At 35.5% G+C, this 20,913-nt stretch overlaps 1 protein-coding gene across 1 annotated transcript in view; it reads right to left on the reverse strand.

Moving 5' to 3' along the window:
• The window catches only part of LOC141405224 (protein qui-1), a 442,299-nt gene extending 428,741 nt beyond the window's left edge, over positions 1–13,558 (reverse strand). The window contains exon 1 of the mRNA XM_073989317.1: positions 12,922–13,558. The gene's annotated coding sequence lies outside the window, so the exon portion shown is untranslated. The remainder of the gene's footprint in view (positions 1–12,921) is intronic.
• Positions 13,559–20,913: the final 7,355 nt, after the last annotated feature.

The raw sequence follows: 20,913 nt of genomic DNA on the forward strand, positions 1-20,913 counted from the left end.
TGTAGAGAACAGAAGTTTTTCTATGGAAGGCAGAAAACGTACTACAAAGGTCTTCCATGCACTACAGAAAGTCTTCTATTGGCGACGGAAGTCATTCTGAGGTCTCTCATGGGTGACAGTAATCCTTTAAAGGACTTGTGTGGCCAATAAAACGATCTTCAGACATCTTCTATGGACAAAGAAGTCCTTCGAAGGATTCTATGGACCACCTGGACGACCGATGTTATTCTCTAAGCAAAAAAAGCCCGTTTATGGACGACAGCAGTCCTTTGGCTCCATTAACGAGACCTCAAAAACGGTTTTATGAACGACAGAAAGTCTTCTACGGACGATATTGGTCCTTCAAAGGATTTATATGGACAGCGGAACTCCTTCGAAGCACTCGTATGAACAATAGAATGTATTCTGTGAACGGCATAAGACTTCTGTAGAGAATAGAAGTTCTTCTATGAAAGGCAGAAGACGTACTATAAAGGTCTTCCACGCACTACAGAAAGTCTTCTATGGGCGACGGAAGTAATTCTGAGCTCTCTCATGGGTGACAGTAATCCTTTAAAGGACTTGTGTGGGCAATAAAACGACCTTCAGATGTCTTATATGTACGAAAAAAAAAATCTTTCGAAAGGTTCTATGGACCACCTGGGCGACCGATGGTCTACTCTAGACAACATAAGACAGTAGTCCTTTGGAGGACTGCATTAATGAGACCTCATAAAGTGTTTTCTTAAATACAGAAAGTTTTCTACGGACGACATTGGTCCTTCAAAGGACTTATATGGACGGCGGGACTCCTTTGAAGCACTCGTATGGACAATAAAATTTATTCTGCTAACGGCATAAGAACGGAACGGAAAGGAACAGAAGTTTTTCTATGGAAGGCAGGGGACCTACAAAGGTCTTTCATGGAATGCAGAAAGTCTTCTATTGGTGACGGAAGTCATTCTGAGGTATCTCATGGGTGGTAGTAATCGTTTAAATAACTTGTGTGCCCAAAAAAATATTTTCAAATAGGGTGCCAGGGTGCCACCGTGGTGCAATGGTATACACACCCGCCTTGCACGCTAAAGGCCGTGGGTTCGATTCCTCGTCCTGACAACATCAAATTTTCAAAGGCGATAAAATACACCTCAGTAATGCTGGCTACATTTCCTGCGTATTTCAGTCATATAAAATTTCTCTACAAGTGGAGAAGACACACCATTCGGACTCGGCAATAAACTGTAGGTTCCATATCATTGAGCTAATATGAATCGGGGTGCACTCATTGATATGAGTGAAGTCCCCCTTGTTCCTTCTGGGATGTTTGTAGAACAATTATTTTTATTATTAGAGATCCTCTACGGACGGCAGAAGTCCTTCGAAGAACTTATATGAACGCCAGAAGGATATTATTCTACGGACGGCAGAAGACCTTCAAAGGGATTCCATGGACTACAGAAAGTCTTTTATCTTCCTCCGAAATATTTGATGGTCTTCTCTGGACGACAGTAGCTATTCATCGGACGAGAAACATTCTTCGAAGGATTCTATGGACGACAGAATACCTTAGAAGGTCTTTTCTGGAGTACAGAAAGTTTTCTATGAACGTCGGGAGTCCTTCAAAGGTCTGTGTGATAGTAATACCTAAAATTGCTTGTATTGCCAAAAAAGCGACCTTCAAAGGACTTCTATGGGCTACAGGAGGAACTTCAGAAAGCCTGAAGATGATGATCTTCATTGGAATGATGATCTTCATTGGAAGAAAGAAAGTATTCCTTCAAAGGTCTTCTGTTCACGATAGAATCACTTCGCAAAATTCAATTGAATACAGAATATATTTAACGGTCTACTCAAGACGGCAGAAGGGCTTTTATGAACAACACAAAGGTTCTGTGGACGACTGAAGACTAATATAGACGGCAGAAGGTCTTTCATGAGCTAAAAATGTCCTACACAGGACTTTTATACACGACCAAAGACGTTCTGTAGACAAGAGAAGACATTCTATGGACGACATAAGTCCTTCTTTTCCTTTATTATATAAACTGCACTAGGTCTTTGAAGGACTTCTACGACAGAAGGCCGTCCACAGACAAAATTCTGCAATGATGTGTTTTTGGAAGATAAAAGGCTTTTAGAGAGTTTCTATGAACAACTGAAAACCTTGAAAGGACCTCTATGGAAGACAGAAGACATTCAAGGGACTTTTACGGGTGTCAGAAGTTCTTATGTGGACTGTGGACGACAAGAGTCGTTTGAATGATTATTACGGACGACATAACCCGTAAAGCGCCTTCGCTATGGACGACACAACATATTCTATAGATGACAAAATTCCTTTAAAAGTCTTCTATGGGACCTTGAAAGGTCTTCTCCGGATAATAACTGTTCTTTTGTCGGCGACATAACGATTACTATGGACAACAATAGTATGATTCTCTAACTCATTTTTTGAGTAACGGACAAAAATCTGTAAATTTAAAACGCCTATAAATTCGGTAATTAACGATGTTTTTCGGTAAGTTGGCGACGAATGAAAAGTAGTCGTAAAGTTCTACCGATAGCAACAGTGCTGCCAATTTTTATTCGAACTTTTCATTCATAACTTTGAGTTTCAATTTTAACAATATTTGTCGGTAACTCAAAAAAGTGTTAGAGAATCGCACTACAGAAGGTCTTTTTTAGACGACAGAAGTCGTTAGAGGGAATTCTATGTACCATCGAATTGTTTCTATGGGCTTCTATGGACACAGAAAAATTTCTAAGTCTCATGACTACATACATATGTACATGATCTCTATAACTATCTGCTAAAATTTCAACAAGATCCCAGAAGCGGTTTAAGTTGAATTTAAGAGCAAAAATATTGAATTTTTGTGGAGGAGGTAAGCAACTTCAAGCAATTGATTAACATAGTTCATATTGCAACATAATCCATGTTTGGAAGTTACTCCTTTTAGTAGTTATCGAGCCCACAAGCCGTTTTAGTTGGCCATAGTAGGATCTTTAAAAACATTCAGCTTATTATGTCAGTAATTATGGAATTGCACTGAATAAAAGTTTTCATTGGATCTCTAAAGAGATCTTTAAAGAGACATTCCATAGTCAATGTCTTCCATTAACATGCGTCTTTACCACAACAAAAATCTTCTATGAACGAAACAAGTCCTTTAAAGTCTATTTTGGACACAAGACCTTCACTGGTATTCTATGTTCGACAGAAGACCTTCAAAAGTCTGTTATGTCTTATATACCAATTTGTCCTCTACAATAAAAAATGTTCTAATTTCAGCTTGAACATTTTCATAAATGTGAATTCAATTATTTTTTTGAGTTTCCCCGTTACACCCTAATCTTCATTGCCAGTATGTTTATATAATGGCATTAAATTTTAATTAAAATTACAAGAAATTAAGTCGGAAACACAGCAAACCAAGGAAACAGTTCGAACATGAGTGTGGATGTGGTAATACGCTGATGTTGATGATGTTTCAGCTGATGAAAATGGCAACAAAGCATGTGATAATGATGGAGAAAATTAATGGACATACACAATAAATTACATAGCCAAAAAACGTATTTCTGTTCAATCTTAAAGTTACTAAATAATTGGTGTTATTTTCTATTTGAAACAATTTCGACTTTATAAAAAGGAGAAGAAAATTAAGTTGTTAATTGAATTGTTTGTCCTCTTTTGTTTTATGTCCACTGCATTATTAAGTTTATTCATAGCTGATCTACATGTAACATATTTTAGTTTTTTTTTCCTTTTTTGCTCCATCTCAACAACCAACACTTATTTTCCTTCTTTAAAGAGAAACACAACAATTTAAAAAAAAATCTTTCATCTGTTGAACCCTCGTACATCTTTCATTTGCACATCGACGCGTTGGTTTGAAGTTGCTATTGTTATTGTTGTTGTTCTGCTTGTTGATGAAAAACAAAATGCTAAAATATTAATGAACATAAACAAATTCATTTGTTAGCTCTTAAAATGGTCTATTTTATTAATAGGAAATATAAACAAATACAGTCTACAACAGAAACAACTATCGGCAAACGTAGATTTAATAAAATTAATTGAGAGGAATTGAAGGAAAAAGAGGAAACTGTAAAATTCATTTACCACCTAAAATCATGTATATTCCGTTTATAAAGTAATTTTTAAGTACATATCGCTCATTTATTCAAAGAGTGACACATCCCAAAAAATCTAGTTTCGAGAAAAACGCGTTTTAATTTGGCGATAGAAATTTGGCCTTCCAACTTAAAAGGATTATTACACAAAAAATAAAATTACTACTTGGATCATATTTTGCAAACAGCTAGCAAGATCAAGCATGATTTGAATTGGTTTAGTGCTTCATTAACTCAAAAAACTTTTTTGTTGAATTATGCCAAAGCCGTAGTAAATAAACTGTAACTCGATTTGACACAACATAAAGTAGAAGTCTTAGAAAAAATAAAAATTACTAACTCAGAAAATGCATTTTTTTGAGTTATGCCACTCTTTGAGTAAATGAGCGATATGTACACGTGTAAACAAATTAAAATTTTATTATTGCAATAAAAGGGGAAGAATACCCTGTGATCCATCTGGGAACAATGGAAAATTATCGATGTGACAATGACAAACATAGCAATGTTACATAGTTGTCCCTCTACACAATAGGTGTGTCTTTTTACGTGATAATTAGTAATAATTATTACTAATGTTGCAGATTTTGACAGTTGTATAAAGGAAAAGTTGCTGAAAAAAATGTTTCGGCAACATTTTGTAAGTAAAAAGACACCCCTAATATTTGTCCTATAAACCGAAGTAAGGAAAGATTTACATTCCTCTCTATTTGTTGCGTTACTTCCCCAATGTGTAATACCGTGTTTTTTGTTTTTCACTTGTTTCCTCCAGAGAAGCTGTGACCTTTTATCGGGTTTGTCATCGCTCACTTTTATGATGTGACCTAAGTAACGCAATTGTTGTAAACTTTGTTGTATACACAATACACCTCGCGGTTCATTGGATATTCACCGTCAACGCTTATTGGTCCAAAGAACTAGCTGTAATTTGACATTTGTTGTTCTCAGTGGTCACGAAACTTCTCCCGAAAATCGCTAACATATGTCCATGTTTTTGTATAGCCCCCATATTACGGTACCTCCCGATCTTCAATATTTTAAGGTTTTTAGTTAGCTGTAATTTGACATTGGAAGTTCTCCATATTCATTAAACTTCTTCACTAAAAATCTTCAACATACAGTCCCTGACATAATTATTTGACAAAATCTGCATTTGTCATAAAAGGCATATTATTGTCAGTATTTATGAAACGAGACATTACCAGCTTAGGTTTTTTCTTTGACCTCTCAGCTAAATAAAAATTAATGGACCAGAGAAATTCCAGCTTAAAAGCAAAACGGCATAAGTATTTTGACACGTCATAGTTATTTTACTTTTGGTACTTAATAGTACCTTTTTGTGCCAAAATTAATTGAATTAGCTAAATTATTAACATTTAATTAAAAATATACTTGACAGTCATTTTAAAAACATTCCCTGTGTTGGTGTCAAAAGTTGTAACGAAATTTAAAATTACAGTTTCGGTGATAAATGTAGCTAATGATTAGATATTGCTGTAGTTATCTGTTTATTTGTAACGGATAAATATCAAAATACTGAAAACGCTGTAAATATGCACGATCTATGCAGAACACGTGAAATTACAGACGTTGCTCTCCGGTAAATAGAGCATAACTACAAATCTAATCTTACTTATGCACACAAATCCTCATCTTCTGAGCAATTACGATGTCAAAACAAGTTCTTTGTTAAGACTAGAACCTCTAGACATTAGAAAAAATATTAATTTGAAGTCATATTTTGCTATTCCACTCGGTTGATAAGGCATAGCTACAAAAATTGTCAATTAGATTTTCAATAAAAATCATTTACCCCCTACAATCATTGTGGTAGAGCATTCTGTGGACTGATAAAAATATAGTTGAACATAATTCATCTTAAAATACACTTTTCGGTAAGCTTGAGTTAAAAGACGGCTAAAAAGTTGGGTATCTTTATGAAATAAATGTCTTTCTGATGGCATTTCCATGCCCAAATGCTCCCAGGCATCAGAATAGTCTGATCCACCTTTTAAAATACTGCGATATTTAAAATATAGATCCATAAATGGGTCCATAATGGTACAGATGTGTGTGAAATATATTATTTTTACCATAACTGATAGTAATAAACAAGTGAGCAAAGGCTATAGTCGGGACGGGGCCGACCATGTGATACCCTACACCACTACCTCTGTACATAAGCTTTTCACTGGTAAACATTTCTTTTAGGGAATATAATCCGACTACCACCAAATATAAAATGCCTCATTCTGTTACTTATGGGGGTCCCACCATAAGTAACCAATATTTCGTGACCATCCGATCAAAATTGCGACCTCTAGCGTGATTGCAAAAAATGGAAGAACTGGATGCATTACCGACTATTGTGGTATCTCCCTTGTTTGACCACCTTCACCAACCTACTTTACACCAATGTAAAGGTAATATTTTCTTCTTCCATTGACAGGCTTTGCCGTTGGAATACCCCTACTACACCATTTTCAAATGTTATTCAGAAAATACCAGTTGTAATTCAGACATTTTATTTGAAATTCAGATGTTTTATTTGTAATTCAGACATTATATTTGTAATTCAGATATTCTGTTTCAAATTCAGAATACTTCATTTGAATTTCAGATTTTCCATTTGAAATTCAAAAATTCCATTTGAAATTCAGAATATTGCAATTGAAATTCAGATATTCCATTTGAAATTCGGAATTTCCACTTGACATTCAGAATTTTTCTATTGAAATTCCGAATTTCTATTTGAAATTCAGGAATTCCATTTAAAATTCAGATATTCCATTTTAAATTCAGAACACGTCAATTGAAATTAAGATTTTTCATTTGAAATTCAGAAATTCCATTTGAAATTCAGAATACATCAATTGAAATTCAGAAATTTTGAATTGAAATTCAGAAATATTCAATTGAAATTCAGAAAATAATCTATTAAACATATTTTTAATAATGTATTGAGTTTTATTTACATTAACAAGAAAAACAGCGAACGACTAAAGTGATGATAGGACTGTAAATAAAATGGCGGAAAATTAAGGACGCATAGCAATGACAATACAACGCATATAATCAATATGCTATGTAAATACATAGTGTTAACAGTTAAAAACAAATGTAAAATAATCTATCGTCCCACCGGTATATCTTCCAGAGATAGGGCTTTTTCGTGGAGTGTTGAGGAGTGTTGAATGGCTCGACTGCAGTCGCCGACACTAATAGTTAACAAAGCTTCGTCTATTACAGATTCCACATATTGCAACCTCTTCTAACCGATGTTTGGTGGTGTCACGGTTGAAATGGTCAAATTCCCTTTAACATAAGTTTTTATTTTACCCCATATAATTCTAATTGGGTTTAATTGAGGAGGATAAGGCGCTAATCATAAAAGAGACGCGGGGGATTGCAAAAATATTTCCTCCAATCTATTGTGACATGGAGCGTTATTCACAACAAGAACGAGTTCCGACAATTGGTTCCTCATTTCCACCCATTTGGACAAAACCGACTGGACCCACTCTTTTGCATCGTTTTCTCTGAAGGCTCCACGGCGTCGATACGTTTTTATTATACTGCACGCGCCTATCGCTCCAATGAGATGAACATTTGGACCTCTGGACGTTGGGTTAATTTTTGAGGTTAATTTTAATTTGTTATTAGTATTCTGAATTATAAATGAAATTTTCTGAATTTCAATTGAAATATTCTGAATTTCAAATGGAATATCTGAATTTCAAATGAAAATTCTGAATTTCAATTGACGTGTTCTGAATTTAAAATGGATATTCTGAATTTCAACAGATATTTTCTGAATTTAAAGTGGAAACTCCGAATTTCAATTGAATTACTCTGAATTTCAAATGGAATATCTGAATTTCAAATGGAATATATGAATTTCAATTGAAATTTTCTGAAATTTAAATGAATTATCTGAATTTAAAATGGAATTTCTGAATTTAAATTGACGAGTTCCGAATTTCAAATACAATTTCTGAATTTCAAATGGAATATCTGAATTCCAAATACAATGTCTGAATTACAAATAAAACATCTGAATTTCAAATAAAATGTCTGAATTACAACTGGTATTTTCTGAATTACAGTTGAAAATGGTGTAGAAGCCCATATATTCACAAAGAATAAAACTTTGAATTTGTCTCCACATCAGTTTTCCCCATTCCGACCACTAAATATTATCAATAGGCTTCTACCTCTATGGGGTCCCCATCAACCTCCAGAACTTCGTGACTATACGATCAAAATTCCAACCTGTAGCGTGATTACAAAAAATGAAAAAATTTGATATATTACTAACTTTTGCGATATCTCGGTTGTTTGCACACTTACGCCAACATACTTTGCATAAATATAAAGGAGATCTTTTCTTCTTCCATTGACGGACATTCCTTTTCCCAGCAAAATGTTCGATGCCAAAGATGCTATTCAAGAATGGGTGCAAGTGAAATGGAATGTAATTTTTTCAGCATCTTCACTCATTATTTTTACAAGAGCGTGACCCCCAAAAGATGCATTCATTTTCAGATCCTAAGCATGTCATCTTTACTAACTCGATGGAATGGCATCTTCAACAATTCTTTGGCATGGCATCTTAACCAATTCCCAAGAATAGCATTTTCACTAATCTTTGGCATGTCATTTTCACCAACCCTTTGGCATGTAATTTTCACGTCTTGTTCGGAAAATGGAAAATGCTGTATTGAAATTCAAAGGAATTAATGAAATAACTATAATTTATTTATCATCATAAAGTTTATATCTATAATTGCAGTTTGTTATCGATGTTGTAACAGTAGTTAATATGTTTGTTTTCTCATTTTTCTGCTTAATCTGACTCTGGGTCTATCAGTCGTAAGAATGTGGCTATTTCGCTATTTGTATGGTTTGTAACCACAAAGCTGCAAACTTAAGCTTCGTAGCAGGATTGGTAGGACAATTGAAAAGGAGCAGTGTGTCGTGTCATCAGTACTTGCCCTATAGGAATTTTGACGGCTGCACCATCCCGAGCGCTTCTCAGCTGCGATAGATGGTGGATGTTCTCCAAGGACCGCAATCACACGATAACTGTTTACTGCATCTGTGACTGCATTCGTGTGAATGCTACTTAAACCTGGTTGAAAGGCTTGTTAATCTAGAGGTTCTTTCTTGTAACGTTAGACTTCTCTTTCTAGATTATGAACACGGCTTGCTCTGAGTGAGTCCTCTGCTAATACGGAGATGGCCTTCAGCGCAGTTGTTGTGCTGCTTACGAATCCTGGAAAGTTATTTCTGATGCTGGAAGAACTGTGTTTGGCAAGCAACAGGTTGTAAATTTAAGTGAGAAACTTGACTTCCGGCCGTCCCTGCTGTTGCAGTCTAAACAACGCCGCTGCACGCAACAGAGTTTACTTCCTCCGCAACAGGTTTTGATTCATCTTACAAAAGGATTTTACATCCCATCAGTGCAGTGCAGATTTCGACATTGACTCCAACTGCAGATTACTATTTCGTGAATTTTATTTTACAACGTTTTGGAAATGTTTGTTGTTTTGTAGGGATCTACAAATCGACTTGTTGAGCAGGGTTCTCTAGAGCAGGCAAGGAAACTTTTATAATTGGCCTGTTCCTTTACTTTAAAAATGGTAATTATTGCAAAAATGGTAAAAGTGGTGAACTGTTCTCATATAAATTGTATGCTTTTAAAAGTAAGGAAACACTTTGCGGGTAAAAAATTGGTAACCTCAGGCACGTAAAGGAACACAACTAATACCAAAGAGTGCAGTCCGAGTCTACTTTTAGCTCAATGGTTGGGACTTCCTAGCATAATAAATCTTACATTGCTTTAAACGTACATATTTAGATAAATAAAAGAATATATACATATGTTAATATAAAAACACAAAATTCATCTCTATTGGATCGATGGAATGGGTTCAAATGCTAAGGAAAAGATCGGATCTATCACGACTTCCTTTGAATTGGTTCAAATGCTGATGAAACGATCGGATCTTTCACGACTTCCTTCGAATGGGTCCAAATGCTGATGAAAAGATCGGATCTTTCACGACTTCATTTGAACCAATGCAAAAGATCCATTGAAATCATGGCATCTCATGGAACCACTTCCATAAAATTTAGCTGGGTTGGAATACTCCAACCGGAATCGGAGATATTCACATAAGAAAAAACGTTGACTTTTCTCCACATAAGCTTTTTGTTTATTCCGACTCCTGAATATTATCCGACTATCATCAAACTTAGTAGGCTTCTTCCTCTGAGGGACCCCCATCAACTCCCAAAAAATTCGTGACGATCCGATCAATATTGCGACCTGTAGCGTGATTACAAAAAATCGGAAAATGGGATGCATTAACGACTATTGCGATATCTCTGCTGTTTGACCACCTACGCAACCTACATCGTTGTAAAGGTGATATTGTCTACTTTCTTTACCAGGTTTTGCTTTTGATATACCTCTTAAAGAAACAGAGATATTGGCTTTAAAATAAAATGTTGACATTTCTCCAAATAAGTTTTTGCCCATTCCGATCCCTGAATATTATCCGACCATCGTCGAAATCAATTGGCTTCTTCATCTGTGGGACCCCTATTAACCCCAAAAATTTCGTGACGATCCGATCAAAATTGCGACCTGTAGCGCGATTTCGAAAAAAAAAAAAATGAAAAATGGGTTGTATTACCGACTATTGCTATATATCCGTTATTTGGTCACCTACGCCATCCTACTTTGCATCATTGTAAAGGTGGGATATTCTACTTTCATAGCCAGGCTTTGCTTTTGGAAGCTTCCCAACCAAAGCTGTGATATTCGTTATTATAATTAAAATAGCAAAAATTAAAAGTTGGGTTGTATTAGCGACTATTGCGATATCTTCGTTGGTTTACCACCTATGACAACCTACTATACATCGTTGTAAAGGTGATATTTTCTCCGTTTATCAGCAGGTTTGATATACCCCTTATAAGTGCGGAGATATTAGCTTTGAAATAAAGCGTTGACTTTTTCTCCGATCAAAATTGCGACCTGTAGCGTGATTACAAGGTTTAGATGGACAGACGGACGGACGGACACATATAGCCAGATCTACTCAGCTCGTCGAGACATTCATTTCGGTATATACATATAAGTATGGGTATACGACCATTATTTCGATGCGTTACAAACTTTTTGGCCACAACCAACTTATAATACCCTCCCCACATAGTGGTGTAGGGTATAAAAATATAAATAAGACTTTTTTAATATTGAGGTCTAAAACGCAATAGAACATTTTTGTCAAAATACTTATGCCACGAAATGAAAATTTATTTCCATTACAAAAGTACAAGTGTAGGGACACGATTTATATTTTGTAGAAACGTCTTTATTTAATAATAAGTTTTTATAGAATGACATACAATTAATAATGAACAAATATGGAAAATTCAATATAATTATTCAAAGCTAACTTGATGAAAATACATCAACAATTTCAAAGTACATATTTATAAAAAGTACAAAAATATGTATTATGTCCCTACACAAGTATATATTTTAATTGATAAAATCTATTACTAATTTTAAGTACTCTAGTAAACGATTATCCAAAATATTTTTTGATATTTTTGTAGATCTATTTTTTTTTGTATAGCCCCCATATAACGGTACCTCCCGATTTTCGGTATTTTGGGGGTCTTAACTACATTGTTTGACGGAACTACCCATAATTTGACATTTGAGGTTCTCTGCAGTTACAAAACATTTCCACCAAAAATTGTCAAGATTCGTCCACACTTTGATATAGCCCCCATATAACGACACCTCCCGATTTCCGGTATTTTGAGGATTTTAGCTGCAATTTTTAACCGAACTAGCTGTAATTTGACATTTGAAGTTCTCAGTGGTGAAGAAAATTCTTCACAAAAAATCGTCAAAATAGATCCAAGTTTTGGTATAGCCTCCATATTTTGGTACCTCCAACTTTTCCGTATAATGAGGGATTTAGCTGCATGATGGCTTGATATAGTTTCCATATATCGGCACCTCCCGATTTTCGGCATGTTGAGGATTTTAGTTAAAATTTTTAACCTGACTAGCTGTAATTTTACAGTAGGGGTTCTTATTAGTCACAAAACTTTTCCACAAAAAATTGTCATCATTGGTTAGGCCCGTGTTTTGGTAGAGCCCCATATAACAGTTCCTCCCAACTTTCGGTATTTTGATGATTTTAGCTAAAATGTTTAACCAAACTAACTGTAATTTGACATTTGAGTTTCCCTGCAGTTAAAAAAATTTCCATCAAAAATTATCAAGATAAGTCCATGCTTTGATATGGACCTCAATAAAGGTAACACCGGATTGAATAGATTTTTTAGATTAGATTATATAATTTAGGCATTTTAGGATATCAGCGGTCGAAAAATGCTTGCACCTAAAGCTGTGGACAGGAAAAGAAGCTAATTATTCCATTTTAGTTAAGAATATTTTATGGTGGAGGGTATAAAAAGTTCGGCCCGACTTTTTACTTGTTGCAAAAACGAAAAAAAAAAACATTTTGAAGTTTCATTGCCTCTTGACTTCACAGTTCGATTTCATATCTATCACCTGCTTTTTCAAAAAAAAATCACAACTACACACTGCTGCTGTTTCTGCTTCTGCTGGATCAATTAATGCAAACAAAAACTTTGTTATTTCCACTAGGAACGTCAAAATCTTAATTACGGCAAATATTTGCCTAACCGACATTCTTCGTTATTTACATTGAAATTAAAATTCAGTTCAGTCAGTTATCCCGCTATGCTTACCTTCAAACAGTGGAATTAAACATCTGGCTGTTGTGTGAGTTCTCCTCTTCGTTTTTTTCAAATTTGAATTTTAGCAGCGAACAGCATCACAGCAAACACTCGCACTCACACACACACAACAATTTCCATAAATTGTTGATAAGATAAACAAAAATTCAAATATTTGCCCAAGAGATTTAGTAGCGCGAAAAAAACAACAGGCGAACGAACCATTAACAACAACAACAGCTATTTTGGCAACGCGTTTAAAAACAATTCGATAATATTTCTGGTATTCTTTTTCCCAAATGGAAAATTGACTTTTTCTAAATTGACTTTTTCTAAATTTATTTAATTACAAATTTATTGACAATTGCTCTCCTTTATACACTGGCGTATAACACTTTTTATAAACATCTCAAACTGTGTTTTAATTCCTCCTTCTCTCTCTCCTTTCTTTTGGATTTTAAATTAGGCCATTTGTTTGGTATTTTTCACTGTGTTTAGATTTATTTTCTTATTTTTGTTTTGCTTCCTCTTCACTTGTTTCTTCCCTTTTGTTTCCTTTTTCTCATCACCTCTTTGAAATTCTAAACACTTTTAATTCCGTTAATCGCTGAAAACATCGACCGTTCGTAATGCCATGAAATACTCAACTGGAGTTTTGCTGACCAACCGAAGCAGGCTGGCATCTGGCGCCTGATATTTCAAAATTGCGCCTGCGTTCTACCGTGTTACACTCTCGAAAAGCTCTCTCTTTCATTGTGTTTTCATCTAATGCCTGGACACTGAACTATATTTTGATGATTGTTGTCTGTGTTTCATTTCCTCGTTATACCTGGAATTGATTATACGTTTTAGGTCTGCCAGCCAGCCTGCCTTGTTGGATGGATGATGGTTGGTTAAGATTTGTTTGTTTTCTTGGTTATCCGCACATCTGGCGCTTGTTTAGTCGTTTTGGTTGTTTTCTTTTTATGGCTTTAAAGGTACTGCCAAAGTTTGTTTAAGGTATTCCTCAATGTGGGTTTCTTGTTTAACCCATATAATTTATTGATAGTGAATTTGAAACTTACATTGAACTAAAATGCATCGCAAACAAATGCGAGGTGCATTCTTCACAATATCTGTGAAATTATTGCATTAAATTACTTAAATTAATATTATATGGCAATAATCTCCACATTTTTAACACCTCAGCTTCGTGGCTACATGTGGAATATGCACTTTGTCACGTTCAGAAATTTGCCTCATCGAAAAGTGGTTTTTAACCCCACATATATTAAAAGCATATCCGTTTCAGACAATTTTGGGTCGATTTAGCCATGTCTGTCTGGGAAAACATATTTGGTCCAAACTTTGTATTTCTTTCAAACATAGATCAATTTGGAGAAAGATTAGATAAAAGTTCAAAATGTTTAACTGCAATTTAACGGTTGTTTGATGATCGTTTTAAAATTCACAAGAATATATTGCAGACTAATCCATACTTCCCGATGTAGTGGCCCGAAAGCTCTAAAAAATCCTATGAAATGGTGACCGGCTGACCGGCTTTAACATGGCAAAGTCCAGGATTTATCTTGGTCCCTCTCTTATCTCATGTGAACACCGGCCCCCGCGTGGTGTCGCCTGAGGAGCTGCCTTTAACACCCGTTAAAGGTAGAGAGCTAATATGTGCCAAGTGTTTACCCATAAGAACGATAAAAACATGGGTTTGGGCATCGGGTTAGTAACTCTCTCCCTTACTATGAAAAAAGTAAAAGAACGGCGTTAAGTTCGGCCAGGCCGAACTTATTATAGCCTCCACCACGAGTTGTATTGAAGTAAAATGGAATAATTAGCTTCCTTTCATTTATGAAGAAGACTAAATACCAAATTTCAGCAAGTTCGTTAAACAATGTGGCTAACCTTAAAAATACCGAAATTCGGGAGCTATCGTACCAATCATATACCTGCAAATTTCTGGCGCAAAGAAGACTACATATCAAATTTCCGATATTTCGGTAAAACCTTCAAACTATCGAAAATCAAGAGGTACGCTTCTATGGGGGATATGGGAACCCGAGGACCTATACTGATAATTATCTTCTGGAATATTTTATAACATCATGGAAGACAAAATAATAAATTTCAGTCTTTCGGTGGGATATTGACGTCACAACCTTCAGAATTACTAAAATCGGGAGTTACCGTTCTATGGAGCTATTCTAAGGCGTGGAACTGTACCTGCAAGTTTCAGGGGGGGGGGAGAGTTCTGTGCCCCCAAAAAAGACTAAATACGAAGTTTCAGCCATTTCCGAGGAATATTGAGGCCACAACCTTCAACAAAGTGGTCCATATCGGTTCTCTCCTTAGGATACCTCCCCCACAAAAATTCAACATTTGTGTATAAGTGCAGTTTAGGGTCTGTTCGAAGGTCCTGTTTCCAGCGACATTATGTATTCTGAGGACAAGTCCATGCTACATGGCGTACTGGTCTAAAAGTTATACGATGACAAGATGTGGCTTCCAAAATAAGATCCACTTCCATAATGGACTTAGTCCGTCCATTCCTTCAAGTACCTTTTCCGCAACACTTTTGAACTTTAATCCCAATCCACATTTTTGTCGGCAATTTCAAATGTCCAAAAAGAGCCACAAAATTCTGAAAATACCTTAAATACATTCGATCTGCCCATAGATGTAAGTTTCAATTCACATAGGCTGAGGGTATATGGTAATATTCAAAAAAAAAAAAATAAATTACAATCGTTGAAGTTGAGGTTTACCATTTAATAAATCGCAAACTGTAAATACATTTTATACAATACGAATTTATTTCATTATTTTTCTCTTTCGAGACGAGCGGATTCATCAGAAGGTTTTTGTAAATAAAAAAGAATGTCAGAGAAATTGTCATCACAAACCAATACACTACATGTTTCGCACTTTGATGAGAAGCGCTCATCAGGTGTATCTTGTGTGGCAATCTGACTATGGCTCTACCCTAAATTTATTTTTATTGCGAAATTGCAATTAGGAATTCAATTCAACGGATTTTTAAGGCAGATGGCATTGCCAATTCTAACAATCTCATTCACTTACGATTTTTTGCAGGGCGGACTTTATTTCCACACAGCTGCAATTGTCTCCCACATGTAGTCCCACATAAAAAATAGCAACCAAATGGTTGTTGTTGTTGCGTTCCAACAATAAACAAGATTTCTGCATTATTATTTTCCGCGAAAATAAAAATAAATTTAGCAACTATTTTAGCATCTACGGATAGATATCAAATGTTGTTAACGATTCATATATCAAGCTTTTTGTAGAAAATTAACTTATGTTGAAACTGAGGTATGGGGTATTGTAACTCGCGATCATTTTTACTATACCATAACTTTTGACCGCATTTCGGTAAAATAAACTGTTTTAGCCCGATTCACCGAGAGGTTTCTTAAAATTATAATTTGAGCAGAAGCTGTGGTCGTTTTAATGTAAAAAAAATCGGAAAAAATCGTTGAAGGAAACAAGTTTCATTAATTCTCTTTCGAGTTGAGCTGTTAGGCCTTTAGAGATACATTGGAAAATTAGGAGTCTACCGAAGTCCCACGCATCCAACCATTACACTACGTTTCACGGGTGGTTAAGCCGATCTTCAGGTGTATTAGGATGTTGTTGTTGTGGCAGACGAAAGCAAAGCTTGGAAACTAGTATATATATCAGGTTTCATTAAGTTATTTTCCAATTAGTGGTTTTACAACACAATGTAGAGCTTAATGCTCAAAGGAGAAGTTAAAGAGTACACTTCAAAGTTGAAGTTTCTAATGTATGATTTTTTAATATATCCACTGTATCTACCTCAAACGGATGCTGACATTTTGAAGACTGAAAAATTGGGTATTTTGAATTTTCCTCTAATCGGGACGCGCAGCCGGAATTTTGCCTAAAAGCTTATTTGATTGTAGTACTCGCGATTTCGCATTTTTTAATGTATAACATGAGGGTGTAACCCTCACAGTATCACAGTAATCTGCGTAATTTTTTCTCAAAAACTTATTTTTTTGGTTTAAAATTTACAAACGTCCTTCGATTTCCGTGGAAACCTGCGTAAATTTAGTTTTTTTACGTTCTGAATCTAACAAGCCACAACGCGTACAAATCCACCCACTAGATCGGCGGATATGATACCCCTCAAATTTCGAAAATTTGCAAAAAATTATTTTGAAAATATCGCATATTAAAACGCGTTTTGGATGTGTCAGTTCTACTTAAATAAATAGTTCGATACGCGTGTTTAAACTGCGCGAAAACAGATATTAAAAACTCTCGTAAATTCAGAGATATAATAGATTTTTTCTAAAAATTGAGTACGATGCTACATCCACGGTTCTTGATGGATCGCGTTGAAACGGCATAGAATGATGTATTTTTTAATGGTGATTATTGAAATCGGATGCCCATAAAATGTAAATGAACTTCGCGGAAATTATGACCATTTTACTGTAATTTGGACCCTAATATACAGCAGATGCTACATCGTGGCCGCCAAATAGAATTTGACAAACTGTACACCAAATAAAAGGGATTGATTCGCTGTGTTGGAAAATCGGATGCGCATCATCAACATTTTCATAACTACGCGGTTTATATGCGTTTCAAATCTTGTAATATTCAATATAACATTATTCTACAAGAAGTTTTCCCAAAAGATTGGTTAAAGGGTATAATTATTAAAATCCCAAAGAAAGGTGACGTCACAAACTGCAATAACTGGAGAGGTATTACTATACTGTGTATAATAATGAAAGTTTTCATGAAAATACTGCTGGAGCGAATTGTCAAACAAGTTGACAACAAACTGCGACCAGAACAAGCTGGATTTAGAAGCGGACACTCATGCGTCGATCAAATCAACACCCTGTGGATCATTATCGAACAATCAATTGAAATGCGTTCCCCTTTATACATTCTTTTTGTCGATTATGAGAAGGCTTTAGATTCCATACATCGAGAATGCATTTGGGCAGAACTAAAAAACCTGGGGATGCCACAAAAAATAATTTCGATTATACGTAGCAGCAACGACAATTTTGAATGTACAGTTATGCACGAGGGTAAAATGTCAGAACCCTTTAATACAATCTCGGGTGTTAGGCAAGGATGCCTTCTGTCACCTTTGCTCTTCTTGGTTGTGATCGATGCCGTAGCGAGACGTGCCTACCATGAAAAACCTAGAGGTATCGTTTGGGATCCACTAAAACCTAACGAAAGGTTGGAAACTCTGGATTACGCTGACGACAAATGCGAACTCTCGCATAGGCTTCGCGATATGCAGAAAAAATTAAATGATCTTGCGAGAGAATCCAGCAAAGTGGGTCTTAAAATCAACACGGCAAAGACCAAAGAAATGAGAATAAACTCCACATCCACGGAACAACTAAACCTCTTTGATGCATGTGTAGAACGAGTACAGGAGTTCACGCACCTTGGAAGCTGCATATCCGAAGACGGCGGTGCCAAAAAAGACATTGAAACCCGTATTGGCAAAGCCCTCGGATCATTTACACAATTGCGGAATGTGTGGAATGCAAATAGTTATAGCACCAGAACGAAAATTAAAATTTTTAAGGCTTGTGTTCTGTCTGTGTTATTATATGGATGCGAAACATGGTTTGTGACAGAAAACATACAGAGGAAACTACGTGCGTTCGTTAACAGGTGCCTACGTAGAATTTTACGTATTTTTTGGCCAAACAGAATATCTAATGAACATCTGTGGAGGAAAGCAAATATGGTTGACATTAATATCGAAATCCGTAGAAGAAAATTTGGCTGGATTGGCCACACACTGCGAAAAACGACAGAAGAAGTATGCAAGCGCGTTAGTCTACAACCCTTAAGGAAGCCGAAAAAGGGGTAGACCGAAAACCACATGGAGAAGGTCAACGATATCAGAATTTAACTCTATGTCCCACAAAACTGAGTGAATTAGCTACAAACCGGCAGAGATGGAGACAATTTATAGACAGCTTATGCCCAGTATAGAGGCAGCTCGTAATCAGAAGACGACGAGCAAGGCGTTATATATATATATATATATATATATATATATATATATATATATATATATATATATATTATTTTAATGTTATGCCACAATTGGAATTCCTTGTGATTTAATATAAGTTTCTAATAATATTATCAAATAGGAAAACTATACGAGGGCAGTTCGGAAACTTCTTAGCCTAGCACAGAAAGCGCGGTATAAACAGAAAAAAGTTAAGTGTTTTGGAAACATCCATCTCTGTTATGAACACATGTTAAATTTTGTTTCGATCTGGCAACTCCTTCATATAGAAACAGGTGTTCAAAAAGACGCATCCGCAATTTTTTTACAATGGAAACATTAGAAATGTGTGCTGTCATTAAATATTTACACAAAAAAGGTTTATCGGGACAAGAAATTCATAATGACATGGTGAATGTGTTAGGTGAAAGTGCTCCTTCATATGCAACAGTAAAAAATTGGGTTGCTGAATTTAAACGTGGTCGTACAAGCATTGAAGATGAACCACGTAGTGGACGTCCAAAACAGCAACAACAACAGAAATTTAGCCAAAGTGCATGATATGGTATTAAATGATCGACGAATAAAAGTGCGTGAAATTGCTAATATCATGGGCATCTCAAATGATCGAGTCCATTTAATTTTGCATGAAGAACTACAGATGAAAAAGCTTTCTGCAAGATGGGTGCCGCATTGGTTAACAGTCGATCAAAAACGCATAAGAATGAACATTTCTCAAGGTTGTTTGGATTGTTTTAAGCGAAATAAAATGAGACATGGATACACCACTATACTCCAGAGACAAAAGAACAATTCAAACAATGGACTGAAGCTGGAGGAAGTGCCCCAAAGAAGGCATAAACAATTCAATCGGCTGGTAAGGTTATGGCAACGATTTTTTGGGACTTCAAAGGTATTTTATTGATTGACTATCTGCAAAAGGGTGAAACAATAAATTCAGAGTACTATTGCAACCTTTTGGATCAATTAAATGTACAAATTCGAGAAAAACGTCCTGGCTAACAACACAAAAAAAAATAATTTTTCATCAAGACAACGCATTAGCGCACAAGAGTGTTTTAACCATGGCTAAAATCAACAAACTAAAGTACGAGTTGCTCGACCACCCACCTTATTCTCCTGATTTAGCTCCAAGTGACTTTTACTTGTTCCCAAATTTAAAAAAATTCCTTGCTGGCAAGCGTTTTACCTCAAATGAAGATGCAATTACAGTTGTAAACCACTATTTTGAAGACCTTGAGGAAAACTATTTTAATCAAGGGATAGAATTGCTAGAAAAGCGTTGGACTAAGTGTATTGAAGTTTCAGGAGATTATATTGAAAAATAAAAATATTTTTGAAAAACTAACTATTCTCTTTCATTGCTAGGCTAAGAAGTTTCCGAACCGCCATCGTATTTTTTGGTTTGATTCGAAAAATTAAAAAAAAAATATTTGGGAGTTCTCCAACTATTTCGCTAAAATCCCATACAATGATTAATGTGTACTGTTAAAACTTCATCAAGAAATATGGTTTACCATCGTAAAAGCTTATGTGATAACTTATAAGTATAGGAAATAAAGAGTAATATTGAAATTACAATTATTCAAGAAATATGGAAATTAAAAAGCCTATTATTCGCGAATTAGTTAAAATCAGTTGATGCGCATCCGTTTTTGGATACATCGAATCAATCTCTTTCAATAGCTATGCATATTTCGATGTTTCACTCAGCGGTCAAAGTGTGCCGCCAGTTGAATCACACAATGCAAAAAACCTTAAAGTGGGTAAAAATCGCGCAATTTGCATACGATTTTGATGCGCATCCGGTTTCAGTAGCACCCATCAAAAATACGTCTATATACACATATTTCAAACAGATTCTTCAAGAACCGCGGATGTGCCTCCACATTATATTTTTGGTGAAAATTCCATATTACTCGCGAATCTCTGTAATTTATGACACG

The sequence above is a fragment of the Musca autumnalis genome, unplaced genomic scaffold (assembly GCF_047663935.1).
Source record: "Musca autumnalis isolate F117 unplaced genomic scaffold, ASM4766393v1 scaffold_5, whole genome shotgun sequence".
In the NCBI taxonomy this organism is placed as follows: domain Eukaryota; kingdom Metazoa; phylum Arthropoda; class Insecta; order Diptera; family Muscidae; genus Musca; species Musca autumnalis.